Source organism: Carcharodon carcharias, chromosome 13, assembly GCF_017639515.1.
Source record: "Carcharodon carcharias isolate sCarCar2 chromosome 13, sCarCar2.pri, whole genome shotgun sequence".
Taxonomy (NCBI): domain Eukaryota; kingdom Metazoa; phylum Chordata; class Chondrichthyes; order Lamniformes; family Lamnidae; genus Carcharodon; species Carcharodon carcharias.
In genome coordinates this window covers 57,234,552-57,255,399 of record NC_054479.1, presented here as the reverse complement: position 1 = coordinate 57,255,399, position 20,848 = coordinate 57,234,552, and the positions used below count along the sequence as shown (strand labels likewise).

Sequence of the window (20,848 nt, the reverse complement as noted above, 5' to 3'; positions counted from 1 at the left end):
CTCATGCATTTTTCTTATATGGTCTGTGATGCCGGGATTGTCATTGACAGGCCAAGGGGAAATTTATATTTCATGGTCCGTGGCATCTTCGTCAGGTTGGGTAGGTTTGGAAGCTCCCCAGGTAAGAGAGTTTGCAACCTTGGGGGATGCTTGCTGAGGAGTCAGGCACATTCTCTCAGATAGTTACTAAATGTTTTGACAACTTCAAATGTCATTATTAGTTGCTGTCTTATTATTTAGATGCATTTTTACTGCACTGATTGATCACAGGGGCTCTGTCCTGAAAAGGTAAGTTGACCATCACATTGATCAACATTGTGCAAATGCTGAGATGCATTAGAGTACTTTCCCATGGGAAAAGTGCTATTATACATTCAAACTGGAAGAAAACAGTGCCTGGTAACTCTCCTGTCATAATCCGAACAGTGATTTAAATGTCCAGAGCTCTTTAACATAGAAAAGAATTGGCTTGTTGCTTAAACTTATAAAAGTAAACAGACACCTGCTCCACTCCTTTGATCAATGGGCCAGATGCATTGAAATTGAACAAGACCATATGGTCTATCAGTTTCAATAGGCTCCTTTGTCTGGAACCGTAATGGTTTGATTTGACATGTGAGCCCATTATGAATAATTGGCTGAGTTTCAAAAGCTATTGAAACACCTACCTCAGCAGGGGGCTTGTTTACACGGTTGTTCAGGAAACTGAGAGTATGGTTTAATTGACAGTTTTAAGAGGTTATACTATGATTATATGTCTCTGGTGTGGTTTCTGAATAGATATTGGCAAGCCAAATCAAAGAGAACCCAAAGGTATTTTATCAATACATTAAGAGTAAGAGGATAACTAAGGAAAGAGTAGGGTTCATTAAGGACTAGAAAGGTAACCCATATGTGGAGATGGAAGATATGGGTATGGTTCTTATTGAATACTTAGTGTCTGTCTTCACAAAAGAGAGGGACAATGCAGACATTGTAGTTGAGGAGGAGGAGTGTGAAGTATTGGATGTGATAAACATAGGAGGAGAGGAAGTATTAAGGGGATCAGCATCCTTGATAGTGGATAAATCACCAGGGCCAGGTGAAATGTACCCGAACTGTTAAAAGATGCTATGGAGGAAATAGCGGTGGGTCTGACCATCATTTTCCTATCCTCACTGGATACAGGTGGGATGCTGGAGGATTGGAGTACTGCTAATATTGTACTTTTGTTTAAAAAGGGAGCAAGAGAGAGATTGAATAACTACAGGCCAGCAGTCTAACCTTGATAGTGGGCAAATTATCGGAATCAATTCTGACAGACAGGACAAACTGTTGATTAGAAAGGCATGGAATAATCAAGGATAGTCAGCATGGATTTAGACCATAAGATGTAGGAGCAGAAGTAGGCCATTTGGCCCATCGAGTCTGCTCTTCCATTCAATGAGATCATTGCTGATCTGAATCCTCAACTCCACTTTCCTGCCTTTTCCCCATAACCTTTGATTCCCTTACTGATTAAAAATCTGTCTATCTCAGCCTTGAATATACTTAACCACCCAGCCTCTGCAGCTCTCTGCAGTAAAGAATTCCACAGATTCACTGCCCTCTGAGAGAAGAAATTCCTCCTCATCTCTATCTTAAATGAGTGACCCCTTACTCTGAGATTATGGTCTCCACCAGCACAGGGACACACACCTCGGTGGGGCCTACTTCTAGAGTAGCCTCGGGATCACAATCTGGTGAGCACATTGCACTGTCTAATCCACAGCAGGCAGCAGCAGTGACTTCCAGGTTTGCGGCACTCGGAGGACCGCTGGAGGCCTGAAATCTGCTGAGCCCGAGTCAGATGATGAGCCTCTGGATTTGGCCATGTCGCAGTTGCTGGAGCTTGAACCATGGGGGAGATTGGTTCAAACCAGGATGATGACATTGCAAGGAGCTGTGAGTGCCTCCACCAGTGAGTGCTCTGTGGCCAGCTTTAAGTAAGGGGTTTGTACAACTTGCCCAGTTGCCCGATTGTTCTGCAGTCCATTAAAATGCTCATTAGTTTGCAGTCTGTGCCCAAGGGGTGGAAAGCTCTGGAGCACTTGGTGGTACTTTCAGGCCTCTGCGTTGCTTGAATGGGCAGGTAAGCTAGAGGCCCGACTCCAATCACGTCAATGTGGCTGCGTCTGAACTGTCTCAGCTGTGGAGGAATGGTCACTTTATACAAGATTTCTATAAAGCATGGCTGCTTCTCTCCACCCCACCCTACACGTGTTTGTGCACTACCATCAACTGCAGGGCAGCCCTTGCCCTCACCCACCCACCCAAGTCACCTCAGCCATAGTGCAGCACTTGCCCCCCCCACAACTTACATCAACTGCTGTGCAGCCTTTGCCCAGGCACTGCACTGACAGCCAGGAAAACGTGACTTGTCTGTGCCCTCGCCTGAAATTGCGGCACCTCAACCTTGAAGCCCAATAGGCCACCCTGGCACTCACTTACTGTGCACTCACATCCAAGTTCCCCTCAAAGTGCAGCCTGCCAATTGCATGCCTTATCTATGCTGTTGTGAAATACATCGGCCTGAGTATTCGGATGATCCAGTGTGGAGGGATGGTTCTGGCGAGCTGGGCTTTTAATGATATGCAGATGTATTAAAATGAAGTTCCCGATGATCAACGGCAGGAAACGTGGTCCACCATTGACAGGCAGAGTGGACAATTGCAAACTGGTTTCACAATGTCGTGAAACCGATTTTTGGCCCTCTCGCCACATTGTCCACTCACGCTGCCAAATACACCCACTGCCAACAGGCATGAAAAATTCCACCCACAAGTTACCTTTTGAATTGTAATTATCTTAAGTCTCTGTGGTTTTCCAGCCTCTAGATGTTTACCAGGTCAACATGAACTTACATTTAAAATTCAATTTCTAAAGTTAAAAAGCTATACCTCAAGCATTAGGTACATGTGATACTGCGCACAGCGATTTACAGCACTCGCCCACAGGGGGCAGTAGAGCATTAACCAGCTGCCAAAAGCTCTTTGTATGAACAACCTAAGTGATTGGATTAGTACTTTTGCAGTAACATTTTTAGAACTTGAGTAATTTACTCTCTGTTTTGTTGCTGTTATCCACCTTTTTATCAGTCTATTAAACCACCACATTATTATCTTACCTAAAATGCATGTGCAGATTAATCTGACATTGTTTATTATACAGCATTTTATTGTGAGTGGCTAATGCTTTATTGCTCCATCATGCTGTGCTATGTGGTAATAGGAGATAGGTTTGAACCTATTACTGTGCAGCAGGGAGGAAAGGGAGAGAGTTAAATCCCAAGGGGAATGTGAGTCACTTTGGGCCAATCTTGTTCATCTCCCTATTACCATTCCCACTGGGAGTGTTAATTTGTGGGTGAGTCATGGTCTCTTTCATCTCCTAGCAAATTAAGAGTGACATTGGAAAAGATTGAGGAGCAAATTTAATTTGGTTGGGTGAATGGTGTGTGACCTGTGTGATATTAGAGAAAGGTGAGAGCAAAATACAAAATAACTTACACCAGGGAGTTTATATATAGCAGGAACCTGGGAATGTGATTCAGGCTGGAGTCTAATTGAGATTCAGATGGTTTATGTATCGTGTATTGGACACCTCTGAATGAGTTATAGGTTTGAATCTATTTATATGATTTATGTAAAAGTAAGACTTACATTTATATAGTGCCTTTCACAACTTCAGACCATCCCAAAGCACCTTACAGCTACTGAAGTAATTTTGAAGTGTAGCCATTGCTGTAATGTTGGAAATGCTGCAGCCAATTTGTGCACAGCAAGCTCCCATAAACAGCATCGTGTTTTTGTTTAGTGATGTTAACTGAGGGATAAATAGTGGCCACAATACTAGGGATGACTCCCTGCTCCTCTTTGAAATACTGTCATAGGATCTTTTACATTTACCTGAGAGAACAGGCAGGGCCTCAATTTAACATTGCATCTGAAAGATATCACCTCCAACAACACAGCACTCCCTCAATACTGCATTGGATTTTTGTGCTCAAGTCTCTGGAGAGGGACTTGAAGCTACAACCCACAATCTTTTGTCTCAGCAGCAAGAATGCTACCTACTGGGCCACAGCTAACACACACAAAATATGGGTACCTGGAAGTGAGTTACAGGCTAGACTCTAATTGAGGAATTTGTATGGCTTATATATGGAATAATGGGTACCGAGCTAAGTTACAAGCTGGAAAATAATTGAATGGTTTGGATGATATATATATAATAATTCAAGCCTGGGAATACATTACTGGCTAGGATCTATTTGAATGGCCTATGTGGTATTATAAGCTGGGAACTTTGCAAGGTATTTTATTCTGTTTTCAGTACTGTGCTAAAAATAATTTCTTGGCAAGAAACCAGCAGACACTCTCCACCATCATTTGTGTGCTTTGTTCAAAGCAGGAATTTGCAGTCTGCAAGATACTTTTCTGCCAAGATTAATCTTAATGTCTAAAACGGCTCCTGGGAAAGTGTAAATGATATGATGATACAACTTTAGAGATTGTGTAAGATCTTTCAGCCAGAGTTGTGTAACAGAAGGAAGATCACCAATGGAAAAATCTGCTGAACGTGCACATCTCTGGCTGTTTGACCTTAACACTTGGGGGTTCTATTGACCCTCCTGTTGGAGACATCTGCAAATTCTCCAACAGGGCCTAGCACTTGGAAACTTCCACCCAACTTTTATTTGCAGATATCTCATTGGCTCTTCAGTGCTACAGCTGATGGCCCATTTGCTGATTCTTTCTGTCAACTTGGTTTCCCAGCAACCTGTTCTTTCTACATAACACGAATATCTTCCACTCATTCCCCCAACTCTGTCTACTCTTTGGCTGATGCTTAATATTGCATTGATCCTCCATTCCTCACACTGAGCAGTGACTGGATTGCTACATCTACTAGTTTAATAACACTCCCCTCATCTCCTCCATTATTGGCACTCAAGCCAGTGCTGAGGCAGTGCTGCACTTTTACAGGTGCTGCCTTTCAGTGGGGGTGTTAGACAGATGTCTGATTTACCTGGAGAGAAAACAATGTCAGGTTCCACATGTGCACTGATGACACCCAGCTCTACCTCATCACCATTTCTCTCGACCTACTGGATGAGCAGGAATTTCCTCTTGGGAAGACTGAAGCCATTGACTTTGGCCCCAGCCACAAACTCTGTTCCCTAACCATTGGCTCCATCCCTTTCCTTGGCGACTGAGACTGAACCAGACTGTTTGCAATCCTGGTGTCATATTTGATCCTGAGATAAGCTTCTAACCACCATCTGGCCATCACCCATTTTCACCTCCCTAACATCGCCCGAGTCTGTCTGGCCTCAGCTTCTCTACTGCTGAAATCTTCATCCATGCCTTTGTTACCTCTAGACTCGTCTATCCCAAAGCACTTGTAGCTAGCCTCCTATCTTCCACCCTCTTTGACTGAGCTTTTGGTCATCTGTCCTAATATCTCCTTATATGACGTGTCAAATTTTGTTTTATTTGACCCGAGTCTATGGCAACTCTCTGTAGAGCAATCTAGCCAGCCCCATTTCCCAACTTTATCCCTGTAGCCCTGCAAGTTTATTCCCCACAAGTGCCTATCTAACTTCCTTTTAAAATCATTGATCATCTCTGCTTCCACCACTCTTGTAGGCATCCAATTCCACAGCATTACCACTCGCTGTTCTTCCTCACATCCCCTCCCGTAACTCTTCTCCAAAACCTCTTCCCTGTAAACTGTGTTGAAAACAAGATTGATCACACTCTTTCTGTTCTCATTCTCATCCCAAAATTTCCTCCTGGAAGCTAGAGGTTTTTGAAATGCAAACCTTTTATTTAATCTGTCTCCCCTCTGTTTACCAACCATGATGTTATGTTGCACTAAGGTTCACTTGGATTCCTGCATAATAAAATATGCTAACTGTGGCTCATTGATTGCAATTTTGGTGAAGTCCCACTAAAGGATCTGAGTGTGTAATCCTGGCTGACACTCCAGTGCAGTACTAAGGGAGTGCTGCTGACTCATCGAATGAGACACAAAAAGAGGCTCTGCTTTGTCCTTACAGATGAATGTAATATATCCCCATAGCACAATTACAGCTCTCCCTCCCTCAATCAAAATCCAAAAGGGATTATCTGGTCATTTATCGCCTTGCTGTTTGTGGGAGCTTGCAGTGTGCAAATTGGCTGCCCAATTACAACAGTGACTACACTTCAAAAGTACTTCGTTGATAGCGAAACCACTTCACTGCGGCCTGAGGTCCTGAAAGGCACTGTGTAAATGTAAGTTTTTTGTACTCCTAAATAGAATACCGCATGTCTAGAAGTAAATGGAAGATGGTAGGGTTTGGGATGCTTTCAGTCAAAATAAGCAACAATTTGGAAAAGCCATTCCACATGTCTCGCCCAGAGGTGTCATCGCTCCTTCCGTCTCTATACCCTGCATACATCACGTGACCGCCAGCGCCACGTGTGTGCGCGCTCGGCCTTGTTATTGTTTGCATCCAAATGTGTGGCGCGTGCGCGAACCGAACTGACACCGCGCAGGCGCGCACTGCTCAGTCTGGGGCGCCCGCGCGACCCCGGCCCCTCTTTATGAATTAAACCCACTAACGGCCGCGTGTGCCCGGGCGGCGCGCGCCCCCTCCCCACGTGCTCTCGCTCCCGCTTCAAACACAAACATTCGGCGCCGCTCGTTCCTCGTTGGCCGCGCGGGGAGCAAAAACCCGGGCGCGAGAGGCAGAACAATAACAGACACCGAGAGCCCCCGAACCGGATCCTGACCGGGAAAGGGACTGAACTGAACCTGGACCGGGCAACACCGGGAGAGGGACCGGACTGAACCTGGACCGGGCAACACCGGGAGAGGGACCGGACAACACCGGGAGAGGGACCGAACTGAACCTGGACCGGGCAACACCGGGAGAGGGACCGGACTGAACCTGGACCGGGCAACACCGGGAGAGGGACCGGACTGAACCTGGACCGGGCAACACCGGGAGAGGGACCGGACTGAACCTGGACCGGGCAACACCGGGAGAGGGACCGGACTGAACCTGGACGGGGCAACACCGGGAGAGGGACCGGACTGAACCTGGACCGGGCAACACCGGGAGAGGGACCGGATTGAACCTGGACCGGGCTGCACCGAGACGTGATCCGGACGATAAGCTGGAGTGAGTGGGGAGCAGGCCGGGGAGAGAAGCCAGCACCGAGCGCCCCGAGCCAGCGTCAACACCACGGGAGAGAAGCTGGCTTCAGCGACCTTACCTCGCCGCCCAGACAGCGGGCAAAGCCTGAAGGAGGCCAGCTGAACCTGGGGCTGGGGGTTAGGGGGGGGGGGCGGGGCGGGGCGGGGGGGGGGGGCGGTGGGTGGGTGGGTGGGGGGGATCGGGAGTTAAGGAGGGGGACACCAGGAAGCCAGCGACGCCGAGGTACCGGGAAGTGGGGCTGACCAGAGCCGCCGGCAGGAACCGAGCCCAGGGTAAGGAGACTGGGGCAGCAGGCGCTTGGTTCTCCCAGTAAAGAGGAGCGGATTCCAGATAGCCCAGTGCCAATAATGTCATTTAATTGATTTTCTAAAAAGAAATCCGACTGTAAAGTGGGGAATAATTGCTGCTATCTCCCGTTCTTGTGTCGCTGGAGCCAGTACCCCCTTCGGTACATTGTAACAATGTTTTGTTACCAGTGTTTTGCCTCCGCGGTGTGGGTTACTAATGTATCGCGTTGTTGCTGCACGTACGCATTCCCACCACAGAATAAAAGCTTGGCGTTTGTAAACAAGCAGGTTGATTAAACTTTTCAACAAATCAATCGCTTTGTTTGCCTCGAAACACGAGGCTGAAGGTCTCACGGATATGTTGCGGTTGCTTTTTTTGGAGTGTCCTACCTGTTGGGGCATTTTGAGTGCACATTTAACGAGGTGCCGTTTTATTTTGGGCATTGTTCAGGCAGATTTTGTTTTACATGCAGCTCATACGTCGACTCCTTTGGCCACATTTGCTGCCGGGGGCAGAAATGAGTCTGTAAACTGGCAAGAGTTTAGGTGGGAGGTATACTGTGGATTAGTTGGCATGTTGGACTACGTCTGGAGTGTATATGCTATGGGTAGGTCAGTTTAGATGTATATTCTATTCAAAAGATTGTCAAGTTGGCTGTTTAGCCAGGTGCGTATGATGGGGTGGATTTTATACATACGCAGGGCATTTTTTCAGGGAAATTGTCGCAGGGTGATATAATTACACGTTGGTTATGTACACCAAGCTGCACATGTTTTGGGAAGGGGACTGCATTGGTGTCTATATGTGCAGGGATGAAATGGTTATCTATAATTGCAGAGGGTGTAATGTAGTTTGAAGAGTCATACGGACTCGTTTTTCTCTCCACAAATGCTGTTAGACCCGCTGAATATTTCCGGCATTTTCTGTTTTGTAATCTAGGTTGGGATCGGTGGCGTATATGTGTATCGGGATTTGTGAGTACACTGGATAGAGTTGACTTGTCTGTAGGAAGACTAATAATGAAACGTGGTGAAAAGCGCAGGCTGGGGTAATATATTAAATTGTGCAATGCCCCGTTCCCACCCGCTCCCTCCTTGTTTACACGGAAGTGATGTCCAGCTATAATTGACAGCACATCTTCTGCGCTGATTGGTCGCTCTGCTTCAATTGACATGGGAAGTTGCTGTGTGCTGTGTGCTGATTGGCTGTCCTCTGGGCTGTCCTCCACAGCGCGCAGTTAAAGCGGCTGCTCGTTGCGGTTGTAAGCACTGCGCCGGCTGGTTGGCAAGTGGGAGGTGTGCGGACCTAATGTTGCCGAGCGCTCAGCCGCCGCCGCTGCTGCTTCAATGCCGTTTCCGAGAGCCCGAATCCCCGGGCTCCGTGGCTGTCCATCACCCTGCAACCTGACGTCATTAGCTCCCTGGTTGGACAATCCAAATTTGGAGGAAGCTGCGTGAGAGTCAGTACCAGCCAGTTGGGCATTTGTGTCTGCATCCCCTTTGTGTGCAATATATATATATATTGCATTTTTATGCCAACCAGTTACCTTGGATTTGGTGGGAGCAAGACGTGCATTTATTTGTTCAACGGCGGGAAACTCCATCTCAATTGGGAATGTACCAAGGGACCCAAACTCTGCTTGTCGTGATAGCAGTCGACATCGATGCCATCTGGGTCTCATTTTGTACAGTGGACGTTGTTGCTCCAATTACATTCACTCAAGTGATCACTTATTCCACTGCGGAGAGTGTTGGTGGCATTTCAAGTTTATCGAAGATCCCTTTGTTTGCAATCCACATTGTATCCATGCTCCCTTTGGATTAGGAGGCCAGGGCCTCCTCGGGAAGACTTTTCCCAGTCACCTGCCTCGGGTTTGACTTGTTTGATTCTGTAGACCACATGGAAGATTGAATTTCTCTGTACATGCCAGTTGGAACTCGAGAAAGCTAAGTTGGATGGATGTTGCTGACACTTAACTCTGGGTACAAGTGGAAGTTCAGTGTTTTATTTATATCTTGTAAAGATTTTTGGTTTTCATCTTTTTTGAGATGGGGGATTTTTTTTTTACGGTGACCTGATAATTCCAGAGTTTCTAGGAGCGTCAGATTCTAACATTACACACATTTAAATGAAGGTTAAACAATATAGTCCTCATCTTTCTTCTTTAACATTACTTTCCACACCCTCAGGGTTTGTTTAGTATTGTAAAATACCTAAATCTCTGCCAAATAAATGGGCCAGAACATTTATATAATTCATCTAACATCAGCAGGGGGATGAAAGGAAAAAAGAAATAGGTAAGGAAATTTCAAGTGCATTAGTCATTTCCTGAAAAACGCTCTAGATTCAGAATTTGGATTCCAAAAATAACACAGTCCTCCACTGCTTAAGAGGGAGAGAGAAGCCAGGTAACTACAGTCCTGTCAGTTTAGCATCAACCAACTTTTCTTTTATATGGCTTTCATGTAGTAAAATCTCCCAAGGTCCTTTTAAAGAAGGAAAGAGAGGAGGAGAGTTTTAGGGACTTGTCAGCTGAAGGCAAGGCTGTCATTGTGGAGTGAATTTTAAAATTGGGAATAGTCAAGAGACTGGAATTGGATGAGTGCAGAGGGCTGCAGGGCTAGAGGTGATTAGAGAAGAAGTGGGGGGTGTGAGAACAGATCATGGAGGGATTGGAAAACGAGGATGCAAATTTTCAAATTGTGGCGTTGCTTAACTGGGAGCCAATTTCGATTAGCAAGCACTGAAATGATAGATGAACAGAGCTTAGTGCAAATTAGGATACGGGCAGCAAAGTTTTTGATTACAGCTTGTGGAGGGAAGGAAATTGGAGACCAGCCAGGAGTGCATTGAATGTGTCAAGTCTGCAGGTGACTGAGGCAATGATGATATTTGCAGCAGATGAACTAAGGGGTGAAGTCAGGCAATTTTATGGAGTTTGGGATAGGATAGTAAATCTTGGTAGTGATGTGTATTTGAAAGCTCATCTTGGGTACCAAATGACACCAAGGTTGCAAACTCTTGTCTGATTCAGCCTCAGACAAGGATGAAGTTGGTGGCTAGGGGACAGATTTTGTGGTGGGGACCAAGGACAATGACTTCAAGGCCTCTGACCCAATATTTAGTTGACAACATTGGTTCATCTAGGACTGGATGTCAGTGTGACAATGTGAGAACTGTGGATGGTTTGAGAGAAGTACTCTACTGATAAGTTAGAGATAGATGGTGTTAGTTGGAACTTGAGAAAGCTAAAGTTTTTTGTTTTTGGATGATGTTGTTGAGGGCATCATGTGGATGAGAAATGGGAGAGGCTAAGGATAGACCCTTGGGGCACCAGAGAGAAGCTGTTGCAAGCCGTCTGGCTGTGGCTGAATAGATAAGAATGGAATCTGGCAAGTGCAGCCCCACCCAACTGGTTGACGGTAAGAGGTGTTGAAGGAGCATTGTGTGGTCAATCCTGTCAAATGTTGCACACGGGTCAAGAATTGTGAGGAGGGATAACTTACCTTTGGCACAGTCACATAGGATGACATTTGTGACATCAATTATTCATTCAGAAGTTATTAGAGTATCATAGACTGAGTGTTTGAGAGAGTATAAAATGATCAAGTGTAGATTAGTGAAAGATAAGTCAAATTTGACTAATCTAATTGAATTTGAGGTCACTAACATGGTGGTTAGGGCATTATCTATGGATATTGTCAATGAGTTTCCTGATGTATTTCATAAAGTTCCAAATGAGAGAGCAAAATCAAAGCATGTGGAATTGGAGGAATCCTTTTAACGTGATCAGTAGAAGACAGTGGTCTAAAGTACTCATGTAATGTGTGTTCAATTTCTAAAAATCAATTTAAGTAGGTAATGTGAAGACTTATAAACAAGACGCTTCTGTAATTTGCTATTCATTCATACTTGGATGCATTGTGAGTTGACATTCTATGATCAGGATTTTTGTTTACAGTTCTTAATTTCCTAGGCAGCTTATTTGGGTTTTTTCTTAAAAGATAATGTATGGTGCCCAGGGCCACAGGTATTTGATGATTAAGTTAATTTTTAATGCTTCACCGCTACTCCTAATGGAGAACTTCTAGAATTAAGTGAGTGGTAGATGCTGAGATTGTTTCCGCTGCTCACGGAATCTAAAATACAGGAAGTCTCAGGATAAGGGACCAATCATTTAGGACTGAGATGAGGGGAATTTACTTTACTCAAAAGGTTGTGAATCTTTGGAATTCTCTACCCCAGAGGGTTGTGGTTGCTCCATTGTTGAGTACAGTTAAGGCTGGGTTAGGCAGATTTTTGTCTCGGGGAATGAAGGGATATAGAGTTGAAGTCCAAGATCAGCCATGATATTGAATGGCAGAACAAGCTCGATGGGTCATATGGTCTATTCTTGCCTGCTCCTATTTCTTGTGTTCACTTATCCAAATATTTGTTTTAACAACAACGAAAATAAATTTCTGGAACTGGTAGCTGAATGATTTAAAAATCCTGGTAGCCCAAGGACAACTGATTTGAATTTAACTTGAGTTACTACTGGAGGTTAGTTTCGTGAAACTATGCAGCTAAGAATGCAAAAGTCAAATGAAAAGAAAATGCTGAAAATTCACCCAGAACTTTGCAGTCTTAAAAAAAAAGTCCAGGTCATTTAACATCTGAAAAAGATGGAGATTAGTGGTGTAGAGACAATGGATAGGCTAAGAATTGTAGCAGTCACAAAGCAGCAGAATTGTAAATTATACAAAAAAACTGATATTGGAGAGGAGAATGACCCAGATCTAGAAGCTGTCTTTTTGTGCTTGATGGCATGTGTAGAACCAAATTATGTGCAACCAGTTAATAACTGTTTTTAAAATTTGAGAGAATCTGGAAATTTTAAAATAGATAATTTAGTGGAAACATTAAAAATTTGAGAAACTTGCTTCTTAATTCATACCATTATTGCTGACTCCTGTCACTGCTTTGTTGTCTCAGTTAACATTGTTGTAATCTTGAAATTTATAGCGTTTAGAAATGGGATATACTCTCTAACCATTGGTTATAAGCTATGCACTGTGAAGTCTGGTACATTTGATGACATTTTTGGCTTTCAGGCAGAGGAACTAAAAACAAATGTTTGTGCGCTCCAGGTAACAGCTAAAGGCTAAGCCATTTGTCATTCCTGCCTTTTTATTCAGACCAAGGACAGGAGCATCTTGATGGGAAATGAAATTATGCAATTACCTGGCAATGCAACAAGTATTCAGTTCTGTATAGCATGGATCTGACGCAGAGTAGAAGGTATTTCCCCCGTCGTTCTATTTACTTTTCTCTCATCAGTCTCCTGGGTCTTTCCTGTATTACAGGACTGTGTATGCAGCGCATTATGCCTACTGAATTTCTGTGCCTTGGAGACAGATTTTTGTCATATCAGACTAGGTGTTGAAACAAACCCAATTGCTGAAGGTATTTCAGTCTCCTGATCCCTCTACAATATGCATCTTTTTTACTTCTAAAGGATTGCCTGCTCCCTCCACCCCAGTGCTTGAGTGGGCTTGTCACTTGTGTGAAAAGAGTAAATGATGCCTGCATATTTGTGGATCAATGTGTATGTTGCATTGTACTACTTCCATTACTCTGAGCCGAAAGCCCTTGGAACATCAGTGTTTCTGAAGCTGTATCTTAGTGGTGTGAAGTACTCATGTAATATGTGTTCAATTTTTAAAAATCAATTTAAGTAGGTAATGTGAAGACTTATAAACAAGACACTTCTGTAATTTGCTATTCATTCATACTTGGATGCATTGTGAGTTGACATTCTATGATCAGGATTTTTGTTTACTTTCCTAGGCAGCTTGTTTGGGTTTTTTTCTTAAAAGATAATGTATGGTGCCCAGGGCCACAGGTATTTGATGATTAAGTTAATTTTTAAAATTTTTTGGGGGGGGCTTTTTGTTCTAAATTAGTTTTCAATGTTACATTCCAGATTAAACTGTACTCTGCTACCAAATTTATATGACTTTTTCCTGCACGTATGGATTTTGAGCTTTGTTTAGTCATGCTTTGCTTTCTTTTCCATATCCGGAGTGCAGGGTGTGATTCTACTCTACCACTTTTTTGTCCGTTCAGCATTTTATACTTAATTTCAGGTAAAATTTAAAGATTTTATTAACAGAGCAATTTGAATAACAGGGCTACTGTAATCTGGCAAGCCACATGACAAGCAGTCAAATTTGTGTTACCCAAATTTAACATGGCCTCCAGTCACTGTCAAGCAATGCACTGGTGTTTACTTAAGTTGCACACAATTTCTATTGGATATGTGAAGGAAAATGGATAAATGTTATCTGGGCCAACTCAATCTATGCTGACTCATAACACCTTGTTGCAGATACTGTACATGTTTTTCCTCTTGCTGGTTGACTCCATTAAACCAATTAGTAATCTCCCCTGCTCAGCACCTTACTCATTGTTGTCTGTTCCTTCCTAATCAACAACATTTTAGTGAAGGCTGCCAAAGATCAGGAAGAGCCTTGTTTAGGTGTGTCTTTCTTACCTTCCACCCCATCAATCTTTTTTCCATCTCACTTCAAATTTCAAGCCCAAAGATACCAAGCTCAATTGTAGTGTCCTCACACATTATGGTTCAGGTCTGCTGTCCACAGGAGCCTGGATTTGGGATTCAGTCTCTGAGCCATACAAACTCAGAATCTCTTCATCTGGTACATTTTAAAGCCATGAGTAAGAGCTATTTGTTACACATTACATGAAGGAACGCAGAAATGCTGATTTACTGTGTGTACCAGCTCATGGTGCAGGAAACTGTTTCAGTTAGCAAAATTACCCTTGAATGAATAAATTATATCTACTAGCACTGGGATTTGAGTCTTTGTGACCAGCATTGGGGAACCCCTATAAGTACTATAATAAGTTACTTTGTCATGGGTAGAGGGAATCAGTAAAAGCATTGAATGGTGTGCGACCACAGTCCTGTAAATGAGATCTGAAGTGACCAGTTCTTGGCCTTAAACTCCTAATTCTGCAATTCCCTCCCTAACACACACTGCATTTGCCCTCCCCTCCTTTAAAACCTACCCTTTGACCAAGCTTTTGGTCACCTGTCCTAATGTTCCTTACATGGCTGAGTGTCAAATTTTGATAATGCCTGGGGACTTTTTACTATGTTAAAGGTGCTAAAATTCAAGCTAGTTACAAAATAAACAATTGACAAAAACATACACTCTCTAAAAAAAAAATTGAGTGCTAAGTGGCACATAAGTAGCGCCAGTTGCTGCTCACTGGGTGTGGATGATGCTGGCAAGTCAGCATTTATTGATCATCTTTTCTGAAGATGGTAGTGGACTACCCTGATTTATTTTACAATCAAATGCTCTTACAAGGTGGTTTCTGAGGGCATTGAGTTGACTGGAATTCCTCTCTAACCCTCTTCAGACTTTTTTTGGCCTGCCACACACCATGACCTTGGGCGCTTTATTTTTTTGGAACCCCCAGCAAATTACATGACTGTGGGTTTTTTTCTAAGGGGCAGATGGAGAGAGAATGTCTAGTTATGATGCTTTGGTGATCAGAGGATGGTAGAAGCTTGGAACGCATTATCTGCAAACAGCAATTGATGCTAAGTCAATTGTTAATTTATCAACCTAAGGTTTAATTTTTTTAAACCAAAAGTGTGAATGGACATGGGTAAAGATGAGCACATGGAATTAGATCACACATCAGCCAAGATCTCATTGAATGGTAGAACAAACTTGAAGGACCAAATGGTTTGCTCTTATTCTTATATGGGGCAGGCTTGATTTCACTAGCTGATCTTTTCATGCCTGTCATGTTTGCATGCTGCATTACTTAGTGTGGGTTTGCAGGCCAGGCTGGATAGATCCTTTTCCTTGAAGCGCATTGGTAAAATGGTTGGTTCTTTGACAGTCCAACTATTATACCTAATTTTTTGTCTCTGGTGCCTGCCTGGGAATTTACATAAAATCTACAACACAGGAATAGACTATCCGGTTCAACTGATGATCATCATCTTTCCTGAGAAGATGGTAGTGGACCACCCTGATTTATTTTACAACCAAATGCTCTTCACATCATATCCTACTTCATATAACACCATCAGCATATGTGGAATACCTTTGGCCTGTCTGCAAGCATGACCCAGACCTCCCTGTCGCTTGCCATTTCAACACACCACCCTGCTCTCATGCCCACATGTCCGTCCTTGGCCTGCTGCAATGTTCCAGTGAAGCTCAACGCAAACTGGAGGAACAGCACCTCATCTTCCGACTAGGCACTTTGCAGCCTCCAGGACTTAATATTGAGTTCAACAGCTTCAGATCATGAACTCTCTCCTCCATCCCCACCCCCCTTTTCTGATCCCCCTTTGTCCAATAATTTATATTATTAAAAAAATATTTTTCCTTTTCCCACCTATTTTTAAATTTATTTCCCATCTATTGTTTTATCTCCACCTTTTAGCCCATTTCAATTCCCCCCACCCCCACTAGGGCCATTTGCTTGTCCTGCTTGCTACCCTTCATGTCCCCATTAGCACATTCCTTAGATAATATCACCACCGTCAACACCCCTTTGTCCTTTTGTCTATGGCGATCTTTTCTCCACCTATCACTGGCCCTCTATCCAGCTCTACCTTTTCTACCCCCCTCTACCAGCTTATATTTCACCTCATTTCTCTATTTCCTTAGTTTTGTTGAAGAGTCATATGGACTCAAAACGTCAACTGTGTTCTTCTCCACAGACGCTGTCAGACCTGTTGAGTTTTTCCAGCCATTTTTGTTTTTGTTTTTGTTTCAGATTTCCAGCATCTGCAGTTTTTTTGCTTTATTCCTTCCTGCCCTCATGATATAAGGCAAATATACTATTTGTTTCAACAACTCCATGTGGTAGTGAGTTCCAATTAAGGTCTTGCTGGCACTTTTAAAACAAAAAATACTAGTCGGCACTTTCAGCAAGTTATTTGGCCATGGTTATGCAATTGTGCCTCTGACTACAGGCATGGTATGAATTGTGATGCAAAATGTCATGTCATAATGTGGATTTTGCTGTGACAGAACTTGGCAACTAGTGCAGTCTGTGTAGATGAGTGTCATGCTGGCTTATTATGTCTGGCTTGTGCTTGCACTGTGCAGTGATCAAGTTATCATGGAAATGGTTCGTATAGGCATGGTATAGTGTTGTGAAAGCAAATTTATTTTGTTTTAAACTGCCAGCACTATAGGAATTTGGCATTTCATGGTCATCTTTCACTTTGCATGATGAGCCATTTTGTGAAGTCTGAAGCTTTTAAGAACTGCCATCTTTTCCCCCACCTCACCTCCCCCCAGCCCCGCAGTGATTTATGTTTTGGATGGGGAGAGAAAGTAAATCATGTTTTTACAGTCACTGAGGGCCCTTTAGGTGACTTCTGCCTGAGTGGTGAGGCTTTGGATTTGGGATTATGGTGGTTGTTCTTGAGGTCAGGGTGCTTATGAGGGATGGATCTTTACCTTCTGTCTACCTTGAACTCTCTTAGCTGCCCTGATTATGCTCTTGTGCACCCCTCCTTGCACTTTGCTCCATCACTGGCTGTGCCTTCAGCTCCTTTTACATCCACTTCTCTGGAATTTCTGTTCTAAAGCCCACTGCCTGGCCATGCCTCTATTGTTGGATACCTCTCCTAATATCCCCTGTTTTGATTTGGCACCTATTTTATCCTTGTCTGTGAAACTTTGATGTGTCTGTTACATTGACTGTGGTAATGTCCTTCTTTGCAAGTCACCCAGAATGGGACTTGGGATGTCTTTGCAAACTAATGAATGCATTGAGATGCCTTTACAAACTATTGAATTGTGCCTTTATTATGGCTATGGACAGGGGAGCAAATCATGGCACAATTGTAAGGCTCCACCCTACTATTTAGCCCATGCTTGTACACTACATTTGTTTCTGTGATTTGTTTCTCCTCCACCATAGCTACAATGCAAAAGTGTCTCCATTGCTTCATAACAAATTTCAGCTAATCCAAACATGCTATTTTATCCCCACCTGTTTATTCCATGTTCCTGTTCTCTAATTCCAGTTTTGGTATCACCTTCATGCAGATGTACACCATAAAGTTCTCAGACATGACACCAAACTGGTTTAATCCATTGAAAAGCAGCCTCATAAAGCCTATTCTACTCTTGTAAGCCCTACTTCCTTGTTTAGTAAGCCCTACACCAAAACAACAAAGATTGAAGTTTACATAGTAAAAGTACACAGGAGCATAAAGGTGCTAAATGAATCCGACAAAAATTGAGACGGAGCCAAAGGGTGCATTAGGATAGGTGACTAATAAGTTTGACTAATGAGAGGTTTGAAAGATTTGCACTTTCAACACCTCTAGGATGTCCCAAAGTGTTTTACAGTCATTGTTGTAATGTAGGAAACGTGAGAACAGATTTGTGCGGAGCTAAGTCCTAAAAATGGTAATGTTTAGAGTGTGCAGTACACCTGAGTACAGTATGGTATGCAGCATCTTGCAGCAAAAGAGAAAGGTATAGAGGGGGAATTCTAGAACTTCAGGGCCTAGAATGAAAATTGAACCTAGGAGGCTGCCAATGGTGGGAGACTATCCCAATATCTTGTTTCTCTCTTGGATTTAATATTTATTAATAGTGGTGGGTGGGAGGTACTCAATTGTTAATGGATCTGAGGTAAGGTTAAGACTGTGCGCTCAGGCTTTGTGAACACTTAGTACTTCCACATAAAATGCTAAATAATCCAAACTTAATTGTAACTCTTCTGATTTCCTCAGTTGATGCAAGCTAATTTACAATCATGCTTCAGGTAGTTGGAGAGGGTTCATGTTATCTTTCAATGAACCACAGGACTAGTATCAGTAAACATTAAACATATCATTTCAGGTTAACTAGCCCAGAAGAGAGTTATGGAATGGATACCAATTCTTGACACGTCCTTTTGAGCTGCTTACTTTGCACAAGGAAGTTGTGCTGCTGCATCCCTGGATTAAGTTTGATCAAAAATGAGGGTGCTGCCCTCGACAGTGAGTTGCAGGTTCTGACTTCTAAAACTCTATTTTTCTGTTGCACCAGTAGAAAATCCTTTTGTTTTTTAAAGACTTGTTGCTCTTCTGTATGCTATGAAGAACTCCTGGGAGTGCAGTCTCAGATGGCAGGCACTAGGTAGAGGTATGCAGAAATTGCTATGGCTGAGAGTTGAACTCTGTGACATACAAGCAAAATCCACCTGATCAACAGTTTTTTTTTCCTTCAAAAATGCAGCATAAACCTTTTTTGTGTAGCAGATTCTGTAGCATAATGGCCCAGTGGAATTGATCCAAATGCTTAGTGATGCTATACAGCCTGGTTCCATTTGCATTTGCAAAGCACTTTATTGAATTGTTTGGTTTTTATTTCAACTTGTGATTTATTTTCTGGCCTGATCTTTGATTGGGAAGTGAACTTTAGGCTGTAATAATAGAGTTTTAGCCAACACCCAGAATTGTAAAGTTAATTTCTACAGCGATCAGCCCCCTTTAGTTCTGTCTTTAACCTCTGTTTGACAATTGTGGTTCTCCAGTCCCTTTTGCTGTAATTCTTGCTTCAGTTAATGCCACTTGAGTTCCTCAAATCAGGAAAATGCAAATTGCTGCCTGGGTTAAATGTGGTTTGTGCAACTCTGGCAAATATGTTTCTTACTGGTGTGTCCTGGTTTGAATTTTTTTGTAGGTCTGGAGGTTTGGAAAAGGCTGTCCTTTCTCCTTTTGCCATTCTGGGTATAATTGGAATGGAAGTGTGTTAGCATCAGCAAATGGGGATTAACAGAAACAAATTTATACACTGGCCTGTGAGGCTTCATGAACCATCTACACACCTTCAAAGGACAGAAATTTGTCCTGCTGTATGTGATGGAGAAGAATCTTGACTGCTAAATAAACAGCTATTTTGATGGTATGACAACACAGTAAAAGAAATGGAAAAGCAAACTGACATGCCACCAAGGATGGGGTTCTTTGGATCAAGAGATTAACATTATATTGCTATTTTAAAAGGGTCAAATGCTGCCCTAGTGTCTCAGTCTTGCCTCTGGAATTCAGCTCTTGACCATGTTTGGAGCAAGTCTGTAATGAAGTCTGGAAAGACATGGTCTTCGAGGCACCCCAATCATGCATTGAGTAAGTTACTGATGAGCAACATTGATACTCCATCTAGCAATTTAGCTGGATTAGATTTGCCTGTCCTTGTTGACGAGGTCTTAAACATGGGTAATTTTCCACATTGCTGGGTGGATGCCAATGCTGTAGCTGTGCTCAGTTTTGGGGAAGGTGTGACAAGTTCTGGAGCATGAGTCTTGAGCACTACGGCTTTGGTATAGCAGGGATGATGAACATCATCTTTCATCAACTTTTACTAAACAATGGAATTAAAATACAGATTGATTCCTCTGTAGGACAAGAATTGGTTCTGAAAAAAATGATCAGAACTAGAGGAGTTGGATGGATGTCACTGAACTGTGATGGTAAGTGCCCTCAGCTGTTGAAGGAATTCTCAGGTGATTATGGAGGCAGTGACCATGTAAATTCTGCTGAGGGCTATAGAATGGCACCTCCCTTCAAACTGGGAGAGGAGGATAAATGGGTAACAGATTAATTGGCCATTGTCCATCATTGAAATAAGGTCCCATAAACATTTAATAACACAGGATAATTGAGGACAGCCATTGGGGATTTGATTTTGAATAGATAAAGGAAATAAATATAGCGTATCTAGACTTTGAGAAGGTATCTTGCAGGAAGCTTGTTGAGAAAAGGCAGACTTGAATAGAAAACTGGTTCGATGAACAGCAAATCCAAGTGATGATGTTCAGATTGGAGAAGATTTCAAAGTGTAACTTGGTCAGTGCTTGGTCCACTTAAGTATTTGTGGATAACTTGGACAGTATTTAGATTTTACAATGGCAGAAAGATAAGGGGTTTGGCAAACTGAGGGGGAAACTGAAAAAGACTTCAGGAAGGACATAGTGGAATAGGTAGATGATTATTTACTTCAATTCAGATGTTATACAACTCTAATATAGATGAAAATAGGGAACATGTTGCCAAAAGGTATGAATGCACGATGAGATCTGTTTAAATACATCTAGCTGCATGAAATTGAGCCATAAAACCAACAGCATTTTGCATTTAATAATTTGCAACATTTGAGTGCAAGAGTAGAGTAATGATTAGTTTATACAAATCACAAGCTGAGCCACAGTTCAATCTTGGTACATCATTATGGAAAGGACAATAAAGCTGTACAATGTTCAGCATTGACTGACTAGAATTAGAATGTC

General features: G+C 42.9%; 1 protein-coding gene across 11 annotated transcripts in view; it reads left to right on the top strand.

Moving 5' to 3' along the window:
• The first annotated feature begins 6,615 nt into the window (after positions 1-6,615).
• Positions 6,616-20,848, top strand: part of ypel1 (yippee-like 1) — a 39,564-nt gene continuing 25,331 nt past the window's right edge. The window contains exons 1-3 of one of the 11 annotated variants that reach the window (XM_041202408.1): positions 8,982-9,498; positions 12,694-12,796; positions 19,964-20,032. The gene's annotated coding sequence lies outside the window, so the exon portion shown is untranslated. The other 10 variants (XM_041202409.1, XM_041202414.1, XM_041202407.1 and 7 more) reach the window with 10 other exon arrangements.